General features: G+C 42.7%; 1 long non-coding RNA gene across 2 annotated transcripts in view; it reads right to left on the bottom strand.

Annotated features, from left to right (window-relative positions):
• Window positions 1–17418, bottom strand: part of LOC148223414 (uncharacterized) — a 40543-nt gene extending 23125 nt beyond the window's left edge. For both annotated transcript variants that reach the window (XR_015804224.1, XR_015804225.1), the window contains exon 1: window positions 17000–17418. This is a non-coding gene — a long non-coding RNA (uncharacterized LOC148223414). The remainder of the gene's footprint in view (window positions 1–16999) is intronic.
• Between the last annotated feature and the right edge of the window lie 1037 nt (window positions 17419–18455).

Below are 18455 nucleotides of genomic sequence, written 5' to 3'. Positions count from 1 at the left end.
GAAAAAGGGAACTGTGGGACCCTGACTTTGGACGCTAGTCCGCAGGTTCCCCGGGCCCTGAATAAAGCACCGCATAAACTGACACTCTGTTAGTTTGTGTTCTGTTTGGGGCATCGGGCAGCAGTTTTCTGGCGACCCAGATGGGACTCCGGAGGCGGCAGGGGCGGTTCGCGAGCTGATCCACTCCACGCCGGCACCAGGTGATTTCTGGGGAGGACATCAACCCGTGCCCGACCCCGCGCCTGACGGACGACCAGGAGGTAAGCCCGAAGGTGCTTTATTCCTTTTATCAAGGGAAAGGGGGGCCTGCCGATTAAGTCGGAACGGCGTTTCCGCACGGGGGTCACAGACGTCTTTAAGGTTGTGGAAAAAGCCTAGGCGCTGACCGTCAGACGCAGCAGTGACTGCGCAGGTTCAGCACTTGCCACTCGCAGAGACGAGAAAGGCAAGATTTGTGGAAAGGGTGTGAGTGTAAAGGGTGTGAGTGTTGTGTGTGGTGTGTATTGTGTTAAAAAAAAAAAAAAAAAAAAAAAAAAAAAAAAAAAAAAAAAGAGGAGGAAAAAAAAAAAAAGAAAAAAAAAAAAAAAGAAAAAAAGAAAAAAGTGTAATGATGCCTTTAAAAACGTTTAAGACTCTAGCAAGTTCTGGGATGGAAATCCCGGACGATTCACCATTGGGCTGTTTATTACAACACTGGAATGTGGGGAACTTTGGTCAAGAATTAAGTAAAAGGAAATTGATTGATTTCTGTAATCATGTATGGCCTTTATATGAACCCGATGGTATGCAATGGCCTAGGAACGGTACACTGAATCCTGACATTATTACACCTTTGATGCATTTCCTGCAAAGTAATGAAAAATGGGATGAAATACCGTACCTAGACCTCTTTTATTATTTGAAAGATAAACCAGAGTGGCAAAAGGAGTGTGGGATCATGGTTTTGAAAACATTAAACCTGAATTGTGAAGGATGTAAGGGGTGGCAGAAAGAGAAGGAATGCTCAGTTAAGTTTTCGGAACCTGAAGAGGATGTTTCTTTGCTGATAGCCCCTAGTGCTCCTCCGATGGAAGAACGTGGAGAAAGTATGTTAGAGGCAGAAAGGGAGGATAAAGAAACAAAAATAGGAACCACAGATATACCACGAACCCCCTTATGTGAAAGAACTCGGAGAGGGAGGTGGGAGGTAGAAAGGAAGAAAAAGGGAGGAGGTGCTCATTTAATGGTTCCGCTGCGTGAAGCAGTCGGGCCGCAGGGGGAACGGGTCATAGTGAAAGTTCCCTTTTCTCCGAATGATTTGCTAATTTGGAAACAATCAGCGGGGGCGTATCGGGAGGATCCTGAACGAACTGCGCGGGTGGTAAAAATGGTAATTAAGACTCAGAACCCAGATTGGAATGATTTACAAGTTCTGTTAGACACAATAATGGATTCTACTGAAAAGGAAATGGTGTTTAAAGCCATGACAGAGAAAGCACGGGAAATGATTAGGTTGCGGCTTGCGGATGGTACAGTAAATGACTTAGTGCCTAGGGAAGATCCGGAGTGGGATCCCAACTCGACGGGCGGGTCTCGGAGACTTAAAGCTTATCAGGATTTGTTAACAGAAGGAATACGGAATGGAATACCAAAAACTTTGAATTGGTCTAAGTTATATTCGGTCAGACAGGAAAAGAATGAGTCTCCATCAACCTTTTTAACAGCAAGTGGCTGGAAATAATATGAGAGGAGGGAGTCGTGGACGTGGACGAGGGAGGGGTAGAGGAATAGCAAAGGGGGAAATGCCAATGGGGGCGGGAGGACTCATGGGACAATTGAATATGGGAAGAGGAAGAATGCAGCTGGGGATAGATCAATGTGCTCTATGTAAAAATAAAGGACATTGGAAAAATGAGTGCCCTCTCAACCAAGGAATGGGTTTTGGGGGAGGAATTATAGCCAGTGGGGATGGAAATCAGGGACTGATGAATAATACAGGTGCTTTCCCGGGAAATCCACAAGGTGCCGCCCAGGCCTTTATGATGGGGAATTACCAGAATCAGAGCTGACTAGACCAGGATTTAAAGGTAATAATGGAAGTAGATGGGGAACCGTTAGAATTTAGAGTAGATACTGGGGCATCATTCTCAGCTGTCAACACTAAGATAGGACCTTTGAGTGATTCTACTATTCAAGTAGTGGGAGTTACGGGACAAGTTGAGGAACGAACATTTTTGCGGCCATTAGATATAAAATTTGGGGGGAAGGAATTTGACCATCGATTTTTATATATGCCAAATAGCCCAGAATCACTATTTGGGAGGGATTTATTGTCAATGTTAGAAGCAAAGATAATATTTGAAAAAGGTAGAGTAAGATTGGAATTTCCCGAGGAGAATATTGCTAAGCTGTTTGTAGTGAAAGAAGTAGAAGCAGTAGAAATACCACAAGAAATAGAGCAAGCTGTAGTACCATGGGTATGGGAAACAGGAGTACCTGGAAAATCAAAAGCGGCACAACCGGTTGTAATAGAACTAAAAGAAGGAGCCTCCCCAGTAAGGGTAAAACAATATCCTTTGAAATTGGAAGCACGAATAGGAATAGCACCTATGATTGAACAATTTCTTAGCTTAGGAATTTTACAGGAATGTGAGTCAGAATTCAATACTCCGATATTCCCAGTTAGAAAGCCAAATGGTAAGTATAGATTAGTTCAAGATTTAAGAGCAATTAATAATATCACTAAAGATATACACCCAGTAGTAGCTAATCCGTATACATTGTTAACAGCTGTGTCGGAAAAGTTTAAGTGGTTCACAGTGATTGATTTGAAAGATGCATTTTTCTGTATCCCCTTGGCACTTGAAAGTAGGAAATACTTTGCTTTTGAGTGGGAGAACCCAGACACGGGACGCAAGAAGCAGCTCACCTGGACGCGTCTACCACAAGGATTCAAAAACTCACCAACTATTTTTGGAAATCAATTGGCTCGAGAGTTAGAAGAATGGAAGATGACTCAGGTAAAAGAAACACCTTTTTTATATGTTCTCCTACAATATGTTGATGATATCTTTATAGCCTCCGCAGAAAAGGATGTTTGCCTTAGACTCACCATTGAATTACTTAATATGCTGGGACAAGATGGATACCGAGTATCGAGAGAAAAAGCTCAGCTGGTAAGAACCCAAGTGATTTACTTAGGCTGCGAAATTTCACAAGGGGTGCGAAAGTTAGGAATCAATCGAGTACAAGCAATTTGCACCATACCCACACCACGAAATCCACAAGAGTTAAGATCCTTTTTGGGCATGATAGGGTGGTGCCGCTTGTGGATTCCGGAATTTGGACTGAAAGCAAAACCCTTGTATGAAGCAGCCAAAAGCCCTGTGTTTCAGTGGGGACAAACACAAGAAAAGGCATTTCAGAGTCTGAAACAAGCTTTAAAGGAAGCCCCAGCACTAGGATTGCCAGATCTCACAAAACCTTTTCAACTATACGTAAATGAAAGACAGAGACTGGCAATAGGGGTTCTCACCCAAAAATTGGGCTCATGGAAACGCCCGGTGGGGTACTTCTCAAAGCAGCTAGACTCTGTAAGTGCCGGATGGCCCAGTTGTCTTAGGGCTGTGGCAGCAACAGTGCTCCTAATTCGAGAAGCCAGAAAATTGACTTTGGGAAAAAGGATGGAAGTATTTGTTCCCCATATGGTCATTGCAGTTTTGGAACAAAAAGGGGGGCATTGGCTCTCGTCGAGTCGCATGTTACAATATCAGGCACTCCTCCGAGAACAGGATGACATTGAATTAAAAATAACCAATCATCTTAATCCAGCAGAATTTCTTAGGAGCAGCAGCCAGGAAGAAGGAGGCGAATTGACACATGATTGCGTAGAAATCATTGAACAGGTATATGCCAGCCGGAAGGACCTGAAAGATGAGCCTTTGGAAAATCTGGAATGGGAACTGTTTACAGATGGATCCAGCTTTGTGGAAAACGGAATCAGGTATGCGGGATACGCAGTAGTGACTTTGACACAAATAATAGAAGCTCGAGCTTTAACCCCGGGAACTTCAGCCCAGAAAGCCGAGATACAAGCTCTGGTAAGAGCCTTAGAATTGAGTCAGGGGAAAAGAGTAAACATTTGGACTGATTCAAAATATGCCTTTGGAGTAATACATGTACATGGAGCACTGTGGAAAGAAAGAGGACTGTTGAATTCTCAAAGATCAGAAATTAAGCACAAAGAACAAATATTAGCACTATTGGAAGCAGTGCATAAACCTCAGGCAGTAGCAGTGATGCATGTAAAAGGACATCAAAAGGAAGAGGGAAAAGCGTTCCAAGGAAACCAGCTGGCTGACAGAGTTGCCAAACAGGTTGCTCGAGAGGTATGGACACAATTAGCTTTATTGCCAGTGCGAATTAACCCTGCCACTTCTTTTCTTGAGCAGAAACCATGGTATACACATGAAGATGAGAAGCTTGCTCAATTTGTTCAGGCCCAGAAGAATGAAAAAGGATGGTATGTCACAGCTGAAGGTCAGGTTGTATTGCCAACAAAAGTAATGAAAACAATTTTAGAAATCGAACATAACAAGTGCCATTGGGGAGCAGACGCATTGGTACAGTTTTTAAAACGTGAGATAATTTCCAATCGGATGTTAACAATGGCAAAGCGGATTAACGCCATGTGTCCAGTCTGTATTAAAAATAACCCAGTGACACGAAGGCAGATACAACTAGGAAAGTTACAAGTGGGGCCGCAACCAGGAGACTATTGGCAAATAGATTTCTCAGAGCTACCAAAAGCACAAGGGTACCGTTATTTACTGGTGTATGTGTGTACCTTTTCAGGGTGGCCAGAAGCCTTCCCATGCAGGACTAACCAAGCAAAGGAAGTAATTAAAACTTTACTACGGGAAATCATCCCTAGATTTGGAATCCCATTAGGAATGTCCTCAGATAGAGGACCTCACTTTGTAGCTAGAGTAGTCCAAGAGGTAGCCAGAGTGTTAGGGATAGTTTGGAATCTCCATACGCCCTGGAGACCACAATCTAGTGGCCAAGTGGAACGGATGAATCAGACATTAAAAGGGCAAATTAAGAAAATTTGTCAGGAAGCGAAGATACAGTGGCCTCAGGCACTACCTCTAGCCCTGCTAAGAATCAGGATTAAACCCAGAGAAAGGATAGGAGTAAGTCCATACGAAATTTTGTATGGCAAACCATATCATGCTACAACCTACAAAGGGGACCCTCACTTAGTAGGAGATCAAGTATTGTTGAGTTACATTTTGTCTTTAAATAAAGTCCTTACAGCGCTGCGAGGAGCATTGCAGTGGAACCGGCCTCTGCCCTTGGAGAATCCTGTCCATGACATACAGCCAGGAGATCAAGTATATGTGAAAAACTGGAATACGGAACCCTTGAAAGAAGTATGGGACGGTCCTCACCAGGTGATCATGACTACCTACACGGCAGTGAAAGTCCAAGGGATCGAAAACTGGATTCACTACACTCGAATCAAGAAGGTCCCGTCAAGATGGGAAGTACAGCCTCTGTCAGCAACAAAGCTGGTGTTCAGGGCAAGGCCTTAGTTTTTTTAACATTAGTCACATTAGTCTGTATAATGCAGGTGGGAAAAGCGTTTGTTAAAATTACAGTTCCGGAGCCAGATGTAATGGTGCCTGAGGGTGCGGGAGTAAATTTAACCTGTTTGTTTTCTGACAACCAGAGAACTGGATTAAAAGAAGTACATGCAGCCTGGAGACAAATCACCACAGACGAGGTATTTACAGAAGGAATTGTGACACTTTGGGATATGGAACAGCAAAGAGGTAACACCACATTGACAATATCTCATATGCAAGCTGATCAGGTAGGACAATTCTCATGCATTGTGCGGATTAGAGAAAGTTTTGATTATGGGAACATAAATGTAGGTATTCTAAAAGAGAATGGGAGAACATGGCAGGTGACAGAAGCTGGAAAAACACAACAAGAATTGGGACAAGAAAATTTAATAGTGGGATTAGTTAGGGATTTTGGACAAGTACAAAATACTACGTCCATCACTGCATGTTTACCTTTACCTAAAGCTGCGGGAGATCCAATACCATGGGGCATCATTCCCGTTGGGGAAATGCCTCCAGTAACTATAAATGGGACAAAAAGATGTAATAAAGAAATACGGAATCATACTAAGATGATAGAGGAAACCTATACAGTTCGAGGGAAATGGTCAACACCGGGACAAAAGAGTGAGTGCCTAAAATTACTAAATCCAGTTTTTACAAGAATTGGACGGTTCAAGAATGTAGGATGGTGTACTTATGACATAAGACAAAAAGACAAAAACCAGTCACAGAATTTTCTTATGAGATAGTATGTCAAGAAGGGAAGGAAGAATGGGAACATTGGAAAACGATTTGGGGTCCTAGTTTGTTAGAACCTTACAGTTACATAGGACCAGTACATTGGTGTGTCGAATGGTCAGGCCAGAGAGAGCAAGGACATCTAGGAGTGTTAGGAACTGAAACAGTAAGACGGGATCGAGTGACCCTCACACCTAGCTGGAATTGTAGCAAAATCATCACCTGTGATACCCCTGAATCCCAAATTGGTTTAGTGCCAGTACGGATACTATTAAAATGGGGCTGTGAATGTCAAAGGTATAATCATACAATAACAGGTGAAATAAAAGGGGCATGGAAAGATTGTCAGACGACTACCATCAGGAGTCCAGGGCATTCAGTGTGGGTAATGGGGCACGGACAGTGGACTACTCATATGCCTATTAATGGCCCGGTCACACAGATTACTTTAGGAGTCCCTACACTTTGCCCTTTTTGGAAACAGTCTAAATTAACGCAGAAAGAGATGCAGTCACGAACAAAGAGAGAAGCAAATGAAGTGGCAGAAGAACTAGGATTGGGAAATGAAGATGAATGGCATGAACCCTCATCAGGAGTTAAATTTGGATGGGTATTGGAGTCCTTGTTTGCACCAATTTCTACATATAGAAACCGGGAGATGCTGTACAAATTAGTAGGACAAACTGAGAGGCTAGCCGCAGTTACAAAGAAAGGATTTAGGGATCTAAACTTACAGTTGCAGGCAACAACAAGAATGACAATTCAAAATAGAATGGCATTAGATTTGCTTTTATTAAAAGAACATGGAGTCTGTGGGTACCTCCAAGGAAAGGTTGACCATTGCTGCGTACATATCCCAAATGTCACAGAAGAAGTAGAAAAAGACATAAGTCAATTAGAACAAATTGAAACAAAAGTGCATGAAGTCCAGGAGGAAGCTGAACATAACTGGGTAGGAGCACTGTTTAGCTCCCTAGGAATCCAAGTCTCTGGTTGGATATCATCAATTGTACAATATGTAATAATGATTGTATTGATTATTGTAGTATGCATGATTATGTACAGATGTCTTTTAGGAATGATTGCCAGAGAAGGAACTCATACTCGACGTGTTATGAGAGCACTGACCCGGAAAGAAGTAATTCTGCCAACTCGAAAAGAAGACTCACCATCCTACTTAGAAACCATAACTTGAAGAATTGAGCATCCTTGCAGAAAATCTGAAGAATGCTCAAAAGGGGGGAGTTGATACCGAAATAATGAGAAAAAGGACTAATGTAGATATAGTAGTAGTCATGCTAAGGCTTAGAAAACTGCAGTTCTCGAACAGGCCCTGGGAACCAGCCCTGGGAATGAGCTGGGGACTGTGGAAACAATAATTAAAGATAATTAAAGAATTTAGTGGAGCATATAAGAACATCTAGAAACTTTCAGGATAAGGCTAAAGTATAATAATAAATAAAGGGTTCTGGTGATGGGAAAACATGCAAGGGGGAATTAAAGGGGGGGTAGCCTATAGTTTTGAATAGACAAGCATGCAAAATTTGTAACTTTTAGGAATGATATCTACAAGATTTATGTATCTGTATTGTCTTGAAGAATGTGTACCTCTGCACGTGGACTACTTTGTAAAAAGGTATAAAAAACTTGACGAAAAAGGGAACTGTGGGACCCTGACTTTGGACGCTAGTCCGCAGGTTCCCCGGGCCCTGAATAAAGCACCGCATAAACTGACACTCTGTTAGTTTGTGTTCTGTTTGGGGCATCGGGCAGCAAGATGACGTACATATGAGTTTGGATGGAAAAACTGTTCTAACAAAATCCAGACAAGCTCAGTGATGTAGAATTCATGATCAAAAGGCGAAACAAGGCACCTTCCCAGAAGACAGCTGTTCCCATTCTTTGTTTTGCAGGAAAGATTTTGGCTTATAGGACTTAGAAGTACCTTGTCACTTGACAGCAACATATTCATGCTTTCAATAACTACTTAAAGTATTAAGTATAACTGCAAAGTGCTAGTGTTGTGGATCTTTGGGATTCTTAACATCCTGTGAGGTGTGCTTTCCCCCACCCCTTTTAAGCAATAACCACTAGTGGAGGATGTGATGGCTGCCTCCACCTTACTCTGGACTTTGGGGGCAGATGGCAACATGGCAGCCAGGGGCTGTCTGGAATGGTGACCCAGACGTCTTGCTGGTATGCAAATATGACCATAAGTCACTCATCCTTCTCTATAAATAGCGGGCAGCCCCGGCCCGTGGAGCTCTCCTGTGCGGCCGCGGGCTGCGCGCCAGCATCTCTCCTGGAGCAGGGACACCTCTCAAGGTTACTCCTCCAGCCGAGAGATCCCTTCCCACAACAGATCCTCACTGAGTGATTAATAGCATGATAAACTCTGACTTCTTAGCTAAGTGGTCTAAAGGATTTGCTGTGCACATCCTCTCCTTTCAACTAAACTGTTGACCAAGTCTGGGACTAGGAGTGGACCCAGCTGTGCCTAGACTGCTCTTTGAGAAGGGGCTCAGCAAGCAGGACATTCTGAACCTCATGATTCAGTGGGAGGGTCTTCCTGATGGTTTTGCATGACCCTGTCCTCTCTGCAGTAACTAATCAAGTATACCTTGCCAACAAATCTTGTTAATCACTGTCACATTTACCATTGATCATTAGCTCACAAATTTATATTGAAACAATATATGGTGGCTTCTTTCTTCTGAGTGAAGGGCATCACACCAAGACACACAGCATATCAGTCTATCTACCTATCTATATGAGAAAAAAAAAAAACAAAACAGAAGGAATGTTGCTGGAGGTGTGCCAATACTTCCACCAACAGAGCACTCTCTGAGAGGAGTGCAACTCCAAACACCCACCCTCATTTTGGTAAATCCTCATAAGCCTCACAGGAGGCAGAAAGTACCTATACTTCTTTTTTTTTTTCCCCATTACTATCAGTTTTGCTAAACTAATACTGTAAATCTTCTTCAGTTCTTTTGCTGAACATAGTTGAAGATTACATATTTGTACTTAACCATTGCTGCTTCTGAATACAATATAAGTGTGCTTTAGTGCACAATTTCTGTGAGATTTCATTGCTGTGACTTCTTAGTGAAGGAAAGCAGCATTACCAAGATGGAGCTGGACAGTTTGTTTTCTGGTACAGGACTGTACAGAAATCCTAGCATAGTTATTTGCATGTGGAGTGCTTCATCTATTAATGCTGAATATGAAGACAGGCACAGAGTGCCTCACTGCCTTTCTGAAGGATAGCATGTCTGTGTGGGTGCTGCATTAATCATGTGACCCACAAAGAGGGAGTGCAAGGATTAGGTTTCCAAAGAAATTAGGCACCCAAAACCTATTTTAGTGTTACTTCAGCTGCTTTTATCACATGAAATCTTCAACTTCCAATGCTCAGGCACTGCCTGGCCAGCTCTGTAGATCCAGACTTCTTGTCTCTGAGCAACTAATTTCCATCTCTGACAGAAGGAATTAAAGGGGGAAAAAAAAAGAAAAGGGAAAAAAAAAGAAAAAAGAGAAAAAACTTAAAGTGTCTAAGTTTAAGTAGCTCAGAGATATTTCAAAGGGCTCTGAAATAATCCTGTATTTGCCAGCCTGGAGGAGGAGCACTGGGAAGCAGAGTATGGCCTCCCTACACTGCCAGCCCATCAGGCTGGAAAGAGTCAGCAGCACATCTGTGGGCTCCTGTGGCTCAGCTGCCCAGTCCTCTGAAAATGTGCTGGCCTAAGCTTCTGTTTGCTCAGGACTCCTGATTGCACTGCATGGCAGGCCAGCCCTGGGAGTACAGCTTTGGAGAATCACTTGTGGTCCATTTGCATATTCTTGTGAGTCTCGCTAGAATGTTTTGCAGTTGCATCCTCAGAGTCTGGAGGCCACCCAAAGAAACCAGCATTGAACCTAAACTCATTTTGGTCTCTGGAGCTGATGCTGCATTTTGGGAGCTAGCTCATGCCATAGGCAATTAATGGTGATTTTCTGCCTCAGAGCAGATTTACTGCAAGATCCCTTTCTCAGGGTGAGAAACAGCCATGGTTTTAAACAAGGGGACACAGCTTTTCAGCATCTGGATGCTTCTAACATCAAGTATGGTAAGGGCTCTCTAGAGACAGTTTTCACTGTCCATTAACTTTTGCAGTGTGTCAGCTTTCCAGTGTAGTTGGAGAAGTCACTATGGAGCTCAGGGTGTTAGGACAAAACACGCCAATAAGACAATAAAATTCTCTGGACTAGCTAATGTGAGCCAGAAATGTTGGTTAACCCTTTTCTAGTAAAGTCATCCTGTTTGTTTACAGCTCAGAACAACTTAAAATCAACTGCCCCAGCCAGAAAGAAGTGCATTTTGCCCAGAGACAAGCTGGAGCTCTGTGTCGCTGGACAGCAGCAGAGGCAGCAGCTGGGACAGATGGAAAGTCATGCTATGAGTGTAATGCTGACCCATGAGAAATGATTTTGTACATTCTGCAGCAGAGTCAAGTAGTTTTGTAACTTTTTAAGAGACTAGGGAAAAGATCAAGAACAAAACTTGAGTTGAGGTTTGAGGTTTATGACTGGTACAGTGAGGTGATCTTTTTCTTTTCATTTCCTATCCTTTGAAGAAGCAAAAAGGCTGTTATCACTATTGGACCAGGCTGTAGACTTGGGGCCTTGTCATAGACCTCTAGCAGATGAAATGGAGTATTACCCAAACACTGTCTTGGTTTAAGACACTTTAAGTGGGTGGACACTCTGAAATGAATTACCTCTGTTTTTAGTTTTAACCCCTACCTTTGCATCGATAAAGAGCGAGAAGTGCAAGTAGGTATAAGTGAAAAAGTGGCTGTTAACTAAAAAAATGAAACAGCAACAAGAAAAATAACAGCAAGCAATCAGTGGATACAAAGTTGCTGCATCTCACAGGCAATGCCCCCTCAACCTCTCCAGCCGTGGCAGCGTCATTGACAGAGGCGGCCGAAAGACTCTGGTGGCTGGGAAACTCAGGAGCCAGAGAACTCAGCAAACCTGCAAAGTTTCTCAATTTCTCTGCCTCCTCCTAGGCTGGCTGGACCTGTTTGGTGTCAGCACTGCAGTTCCTGAGCCCCGCATTGGTGTGTTGCCATAAGTGGTCTCCCCAAGCACCGAAACCAGCCCCGACGGCTCTGGCTGCGCACCGCGGCTCCGGACAGGTACCGTGAGATTTTCCTGGAAGCACTGCAAAATTTCCTTTAGCACTGCAAAATGCTGTATCTTGTAAGCAGGCAAGCAGCTCAGAGAGAATAAAAGAAGGCTCCTGCCTTGTTCTGTCTCAGCTTTCACTCAAGAAAGAAAGGGAAAGGGCAAGAGAATTCTGCCTGAGAGACCCCAACCTCAAAAGGACCTGGCATGGTGACCTTTGTGGTTCTTTGTGTCCAGCTGCTGGGTCTCAGAGAGACAGTAATATTTTTGGGCACTGGTAGATATGGAATACAATAACACATTGGGTTGCCCACAACAACGTTGTATATTCTGGTGCTCTAGTAGAAAGATGATCTCCAGTGAAAAGGAGTTATAGCCAGGTTGCTGTCCAGTAAGACCTCATTCCTCACATGTGCTCTCAGATGACTTTTCTATTCACTAAGAAAATTGCTGCAGTTGGATGAGCCCTCAAAAATTGTCTTTGTCTCTTTTTTTGCTGTCCAGAGAAGTGGACAATTTTAAAACAAGTGGAACTCAGGAAGTCTTTAAAGTAGAACACTACTCTCCAAAACTGCACGTGCATTTTAATAAACTATCAAGTGATTACTTCCCACTCTTGTGTGCAGAATTCAACATTAATTCGTGTTTATGTCTTGTATTTACACTACATTTACATTGCCATTTTGAAGAGAGGATTTTGTAAGGGCACTGAAATCTCTGCACCTGCTCTTTCTTCCTCCCTTGAAGAAGCCAGAATGGTATAAGGAACATCTGTGTACACTAAGTTTAATCTGTGTTAAGATGTCCATCTTTCTCAGAGGAGAAGATAGATTGCTCTAATATGCAAGGTTTTGTAATAACAAAATGTCTCATCTAAAATTGTAGCTTAGTTGGTAGATTAGGTAGAAAGAATTATTCCCATGTAGATTCTAACGTTGTATTTTAATAAATGTTTTAAATAAAGGGCAGGCTACTTCCCATGCAGTTTTGCTTTGTTCTAATGAAATATTTACCATGCTGTAATTGCAGTCCATCCCTCAGGCAGAAGAATACTGCCAGCTATGTAATAAATATTCTACTATGCCTAAGCTAGGCTTTTTGAAAAAGAAATTTCTCTTAGTAGGTAAGAGTTGTTTGATAATGGTTTGTTCTGAGATGACCACTAAGGAATTTGTTCATTAAATGGATTTCAGAAACAGCAGGGATCTAAGATTCTTCACACATCATCACATTTAGCTAATGATTTATACATTCAAAAAAACTTCACTAACTATGGCTCACAGAGGAGAAACAAACCACATGAGTCAAATCACCAAGTTACTTCTCAATTGCAAAAGCATTTCATAAAATTACCTCTAAAAATATAGGAAACGTTTTTAAAAGAAACAACGGGAAAGCTAGAGAGGGCAATGTGCAGAATCAGCTACCTCCCCAATACCTTAACTCTGCTGCTCAGCTTAAATCAGATGAGACCCTAGATCTCCCTTCAGTCAATGCCAGAGTACTTTTTTTTTCCTCCCAAAACAATTCTAAAGACAAAAAAATCTAATTTAATCACAACAAAGAACATCAAAACAGGCCTGGATTTATTTCCACACTGCACAGTCTGTGGTCAATGTCCAAGGACAAGGATTGTCTGCTCCCTTTTGAGTCACATGCATGAGTGTTTCTCACCTCTCTGGCCATAGCTGCCATTTTCCACTAATGCTGATCTAAGCTCAGCATCTTCAGGCTCATCCAGTACTCACTTTCAGCAAGTACTCCTGTAAAACCAAATTACTTGGAATAGTGGAAGTTCATGTGGTGCTGTAGAGAAGACAGAAATTGTGACAGGACCTCCAATATTGCTTCCTATCTCTATTACTGTTCACAGCTTCTCTGTCAGGAAAAAACAGGGTGGGGACAGGCGGGGAGAGAAAATGCAGCAGGAGAAAGAGTGAGGCTGTTAATTTCTGTCAGTTCCCTCTCTCACTCTCTGCCTTTCTTTTCGGGGCTTTGATCTAATACTTCGATCTGACAAATGGAAAAGAACAGAGGAACACCAGGAGGTAGCAATAAATATGCAGCAGTACTTTTCTGCCTTTAGTTTTCACCTTCATTCATTGCAGAAAAATTGCCTCAACATATTCTTCCTTACAGAATGGGGAGGAGGACTCTTTATGCCCAACAGAGATATATTTGATTCCTTTTAAAAGAAAAGATCAGCTTCTTACTTCTGTATTCAGAAGTGTGTATTTACAGAGTTGTTACATTGCCTGCAACCAGACTTTAAATATTTATTGCTTGTGTGGTTGAAAAATAATACAATCAGATGACAAGCAAGCCTCCACAGATTCTCCCCCTGACAATATTTCAAGCCATGGGGGAACACACACTACAGCTAGCTGGCAACTTACTCCACAAGCAGCTCTGCAGGGACAGATCCTGCTCGAATCCTGGGCTCTTCCACATCTGGGAGGGGAACACAAGCCTAAGGAGACCAGTGTTTCATAACTCACAGAAAAGATCCACAGACTCCCAAACCAAAATAGAAGGAAAGGAGCATCAGAATAGTAATGTTCAGTTTTGAATACTCTTGATGTACCACAGAGAGAATTACTCTGGGTAGGGCTTTTGGGCTACAGAATCTGTATCAGCCATTCACAGCCTCTGTCTTTCCCTATGTACTCACAGAGGAGACATCCTGACCAGCAATGAAGACAAAAGTCACAAAGAATGGGAAACTTTCATTTGGACAGACTAAGCCTACAATTTGACAAATATTTTCCTGTTCAGGAGGAGACGCCAGTTTCACTGCAATAGGGAGAAATATCCCAGGAAACTGCAGCATATCTCAAAGGACCATTCAAGATTTTCAAACACCTTATGTGTCACCAGTGCTCAACATTCCCCTTCAGGACACCACTGATGTGTTCATCTGTATTGGAAGAACCACTGCTAAATCAGGCTAAGTCTTAAGGACCAATCAAACCTTTCCTCAAACATACACTCACTGTACAGTGTGGGCTTCTTCCACAGTCAGGTATGATCTAGGAACTGTGGAATAATTTCTGCCCAGTCTGTTAACTTTACGAAAGATGGAGTCAAATGCAAAATGCTCTTCAAATGTTTTAATTAAAAATATTAATGAGCTTTTAGATCAAGGCTCCTAGCTTTTAGTCATCTTTGTGGGAAATTGCAAAGTTTTAAATTTTCCTTGTTTATGGTGTTTCAGCTATACCTCAAACTTAACCCTATAAGAATGTCCAGTCTCTACTGAATTGTCCACAGTGCATGCTGCATTGTACAATTTTTTTCTGAAGTGGAAACTCTGAACATACTATTAAACACAGGAAATGTTTCCTTTTTTTCTACAGAGATAAGAAGTACCTGCTGAAAAGTGCAGATGCATAAGTAACACCTATATATGACAAGTCAGGAAGTTTTCCTGCTACTAAATTTATCATTTCTCTGGTGAATATAGACAAAAGAAATTTATTTTCATTTTGCCGTTTTCAATTTTTCTTGCCCGAGCCCTGCAGTTATGAAACTCGTGATTAACATCATATAGAGTGAGAGTAGGGATCTTTTCATGCAACACTTGGGTTGCCAAAGGCTTGTTGGCTTATTGCACCAAAGGTGAAGTTATTGCCTGTGATACTCTGTAAATACAAAGAGATGAGATGACAGCACACCATTCTTCTCACACATGGGTAGAGATGGACCAGTTGAAGTTACTATGAAGAGTATGAGCATCTCTGTTAGCACTGATGCAGCACCCACAACTCACATGCCCAGATGTAAGTATAGGGATATTGAAGTAAATGAAGAATTGCTCCTTGCCTCTCCTGCCCTAATACAGGACAGAAGAAATACATTTTCCAATGCATTTTCACTCTCAGAAAATATGCAAGAATGCAGAAGTGCTATTTATGGCTTTCAAAGGGCTAGAAAAAGCAAAATGTAGGCAAGGATTTTGCATAGAAAGGGTCAAACTCATGTTATGAGGTAGCCATCAAGAATGGAAATAAAAGCATCAATTTTTTTATTGCACCTTTAAAGGCACAATATCAAAATTTAATTTCCAAATACTGCGAAAGAAGAAAATACATAAGAAAAACTTTATGTTTCAAAGCATATAGGCTAAACACACACTAAAATTAAAAACACTCAAGAGGATGGCAGAATTTCACATCTCGAATAAAGGAAAGGCTAAGCTAGCCAGCAAAAAAGGGTTGAAAATAGCAATGCAAACCTTGAAATAATACCAGTGAGATGGTAGAGAGAGAGGCCAAGGGGAGATGGCCAGCAGTGAGCATCCTGTGCTCAGAAAATCCCTGTGCTGGGAAAATGCCAGAAACAAGTAGCAGACAGGATTTGCATTCTGCTTAAACTAGCATCATTCCTTGAGAGACTCTACTGTGCTGTGTTATTTCAGTTTTACTCCTGAAGGCAGGGGCATTCTCAAAACCTTTTTGTGCTCTGACGGAAGGCTAGTACTCTTAATTTGCCCAGTTTTGTCAGATGTTATGTAGGTTTTACAGCACTGGATTGAGCTATATTATCTAGGTGAGATAAGGGCGTCCACAGCCCTGGCCAGAGACACCTTCATGCCTTTGCTTCAGTGGTATCCCACCTGGGCAGAGCAGAGTCCCTCCCATTTGCTACCCACCATATGCCCAGAGGGCAGCTGTCACAGGGGACTCCAGTGGCACATGGTTATATAAATAACGAAAAGCCATATATTTTCATGAGTTAAACTCCTATGTAACAGCTATAAGTATATTAATAGGTAAAAGTAACACTGACATTTGCTGCAGGAAAAGTCAGAGGCTAAGCTCTGTGAGAGCCATGGGCTGCTTTCACCCTGCATGAGCAAATCAAATCTTCAGGGAACAGCTTTAACAACTTCTCCAGAAGAGTCAGAGCCCTTTTCTCACGGATAATGGGATAAGAAAAAAAACAAACCATAAAATCAACAGAAGTCCAATGCCCTAAGATACAGCATTTCTCCTGATGGCAAGGGTAAATCTACTGCCTTTTTCTTTTTGGACAACTTTAACCTCAGGTTTATCCCTGTGGAGATGAAGGAACAGGGAGGAGCAGGGAAATTGCCATTGTCTCTTCCTCAGCTGCCTCCATAGACCTCCAGCTGCCACATCACACTCCCAGCTCTCCTTCTCTGAGACCACTTCCCTGTGCTTGCACTTGGTAGAAACTGGCTCTATACCTCTTGTTTTCCCAAGCACTCCTTGCTACCTCAGCATAAAGGCAGCATCTGCATCAGCATCTCACTTCTGCCCCAGAGGTGGCTGCTCTTCCCCAGCTGCTCTGCTGGGTTTCTGTCCCTCTGCAGCCAGGGGAGGGCCAGGGCCAGCGCAGCTGGTCCCAAATCTGAAACATCTCTGCCTCTGCCCTGACCATGAGCTTTGGCCTCAGACACAGGTGTAGGACAGAGCTGTGCAACAGAACACGTAATTTTCATCACAAAATACCTTCAGGCTGTTGTCTCCAGCTTTGACTGGTTTTGGGGGCAGCCACACTCACTGCAGTGCTCTTCAAGGGTTTTCCACTGCCAAAACAGTCATTGTCAGTGTAACAGTGTGTTGATATACCCAGCAAGGAGAATGACAACAAATGTCGTCCCAGAGGAGACACAAAGAAAAATTAATTAAACATGTGTATAAAAATAATTACATTCTATATGAAGGCACATGCAAACTGACATTCCACGGATGAGTCATACTTCCCTGCTTTTTTCCCATGTTTCCTTGAAGCCTGCTCTTAGTCATGTTGAGGAGTGTGTGTTTGCTCACAGAACCATGCTGCCTTCATGGACAGCACTCTCCTGATCCCACATCCTCTTCAGCACCAGCACAGCCACACCTGCTGTAATGGAGCACATGAGAGCTCAAGACCAACCTCAGATCTGCCTGTGTCTTCTAGGGCTTTGCCAATCCCCTGAAACAAAAAAAAAGCTCAAAATCCATACAGAATCACAAACAGGCAGATTTTTAGGACATCAGCTTCTTTATAGACTGCTGCAAAGCTTCAGTTAGTTTAGCTGTGACCTTGTGAGCATGAAATCAGCTTGATCACCATCACTAGTTCTGTAAGACTAGCACTGCAGGAAGAATGGGATTGTACCAGACAATAAGCCAAAGTGATTTCTTTTTTCTAAGCAGCTTTATCAAAAGCATCAGAGGCCTCATTATAAGAGGCAACTCCACCCCTCAGCTCTTTCTCTATTAACTAAAAGGTGTAAGGAAGGAATTTTAGACCTTCCTTGCAATGCAACAGTGATTCAGTCATTCAGTCACAGATTCCTGCATAGTGATCTTCCTTTATGGCTCAAAGTGTTTCACCACAGGCTCTGATGGTTGCACTTCAGTCCAAGCAGTTCTGGTAGCTTATACCACCCTGCAAAGTCCTCTCTGCAGCTGCCCTGGTACCCGGTACCTGGGTCTCACTCATCAGCCTTTTTTGCTCCTAGCCAGAAAAGCTCTGCTGAGGGCTAGCTGTATTATCACTACGTGGTGGGGATGTATTTCTGGCAAGCTTTAAATGAGGGAAGGAGCAGAGCTGGTAGAAAGGGCGAAGCATGCCAGGTATACAGCACACAGCTGTTCTGGCTGTGGGAAATGATGATGCTCAGCACAGCTGGTGACATCGGTGGTTGAAATGGGATCAGAAGATAAAATAGAGCCTTGAGCAAGGAAGAAGTTCTCAAAACTGAGGCACATAAAGCAGAGAGAGGTAGCCATTTCAGCAAGACTGTTTAGCTATGATGTTTTGTGAGGAATGGGCAAGGCTGATGTTATGAGCCAGGAAACAAGAAGGGAGTTGCAGAAAGGAGAAAAGGGACTGAGAAGGAAATGAATGAGTGCTCTGGGATATTTTTTCCCTTCTATTTCAGAGAAATACCTCTTTCAAGCAGTAATAACCTCCCTA

Source organism: Sturnus vulgaris, chromosome 6 (genome assembly GCF_052056855.1).
Source record: "Sturnus vulgaris isolate bStuVul1 chromosome 6, bStuVul1.hap1, whole genome shotgun sequence".
Taxonomy (NCBI): domain Eukaryota; kingdom Metazoa; phylum Chordata; class Aves; order Passeriformes; family Sturnidae; genus Sturnus; species Sturnus vulgaris.
Note: the sequence above shows the minus strand (reverse complement) of the source record. Positions and strands in the feature narration are given on the sequence as shown.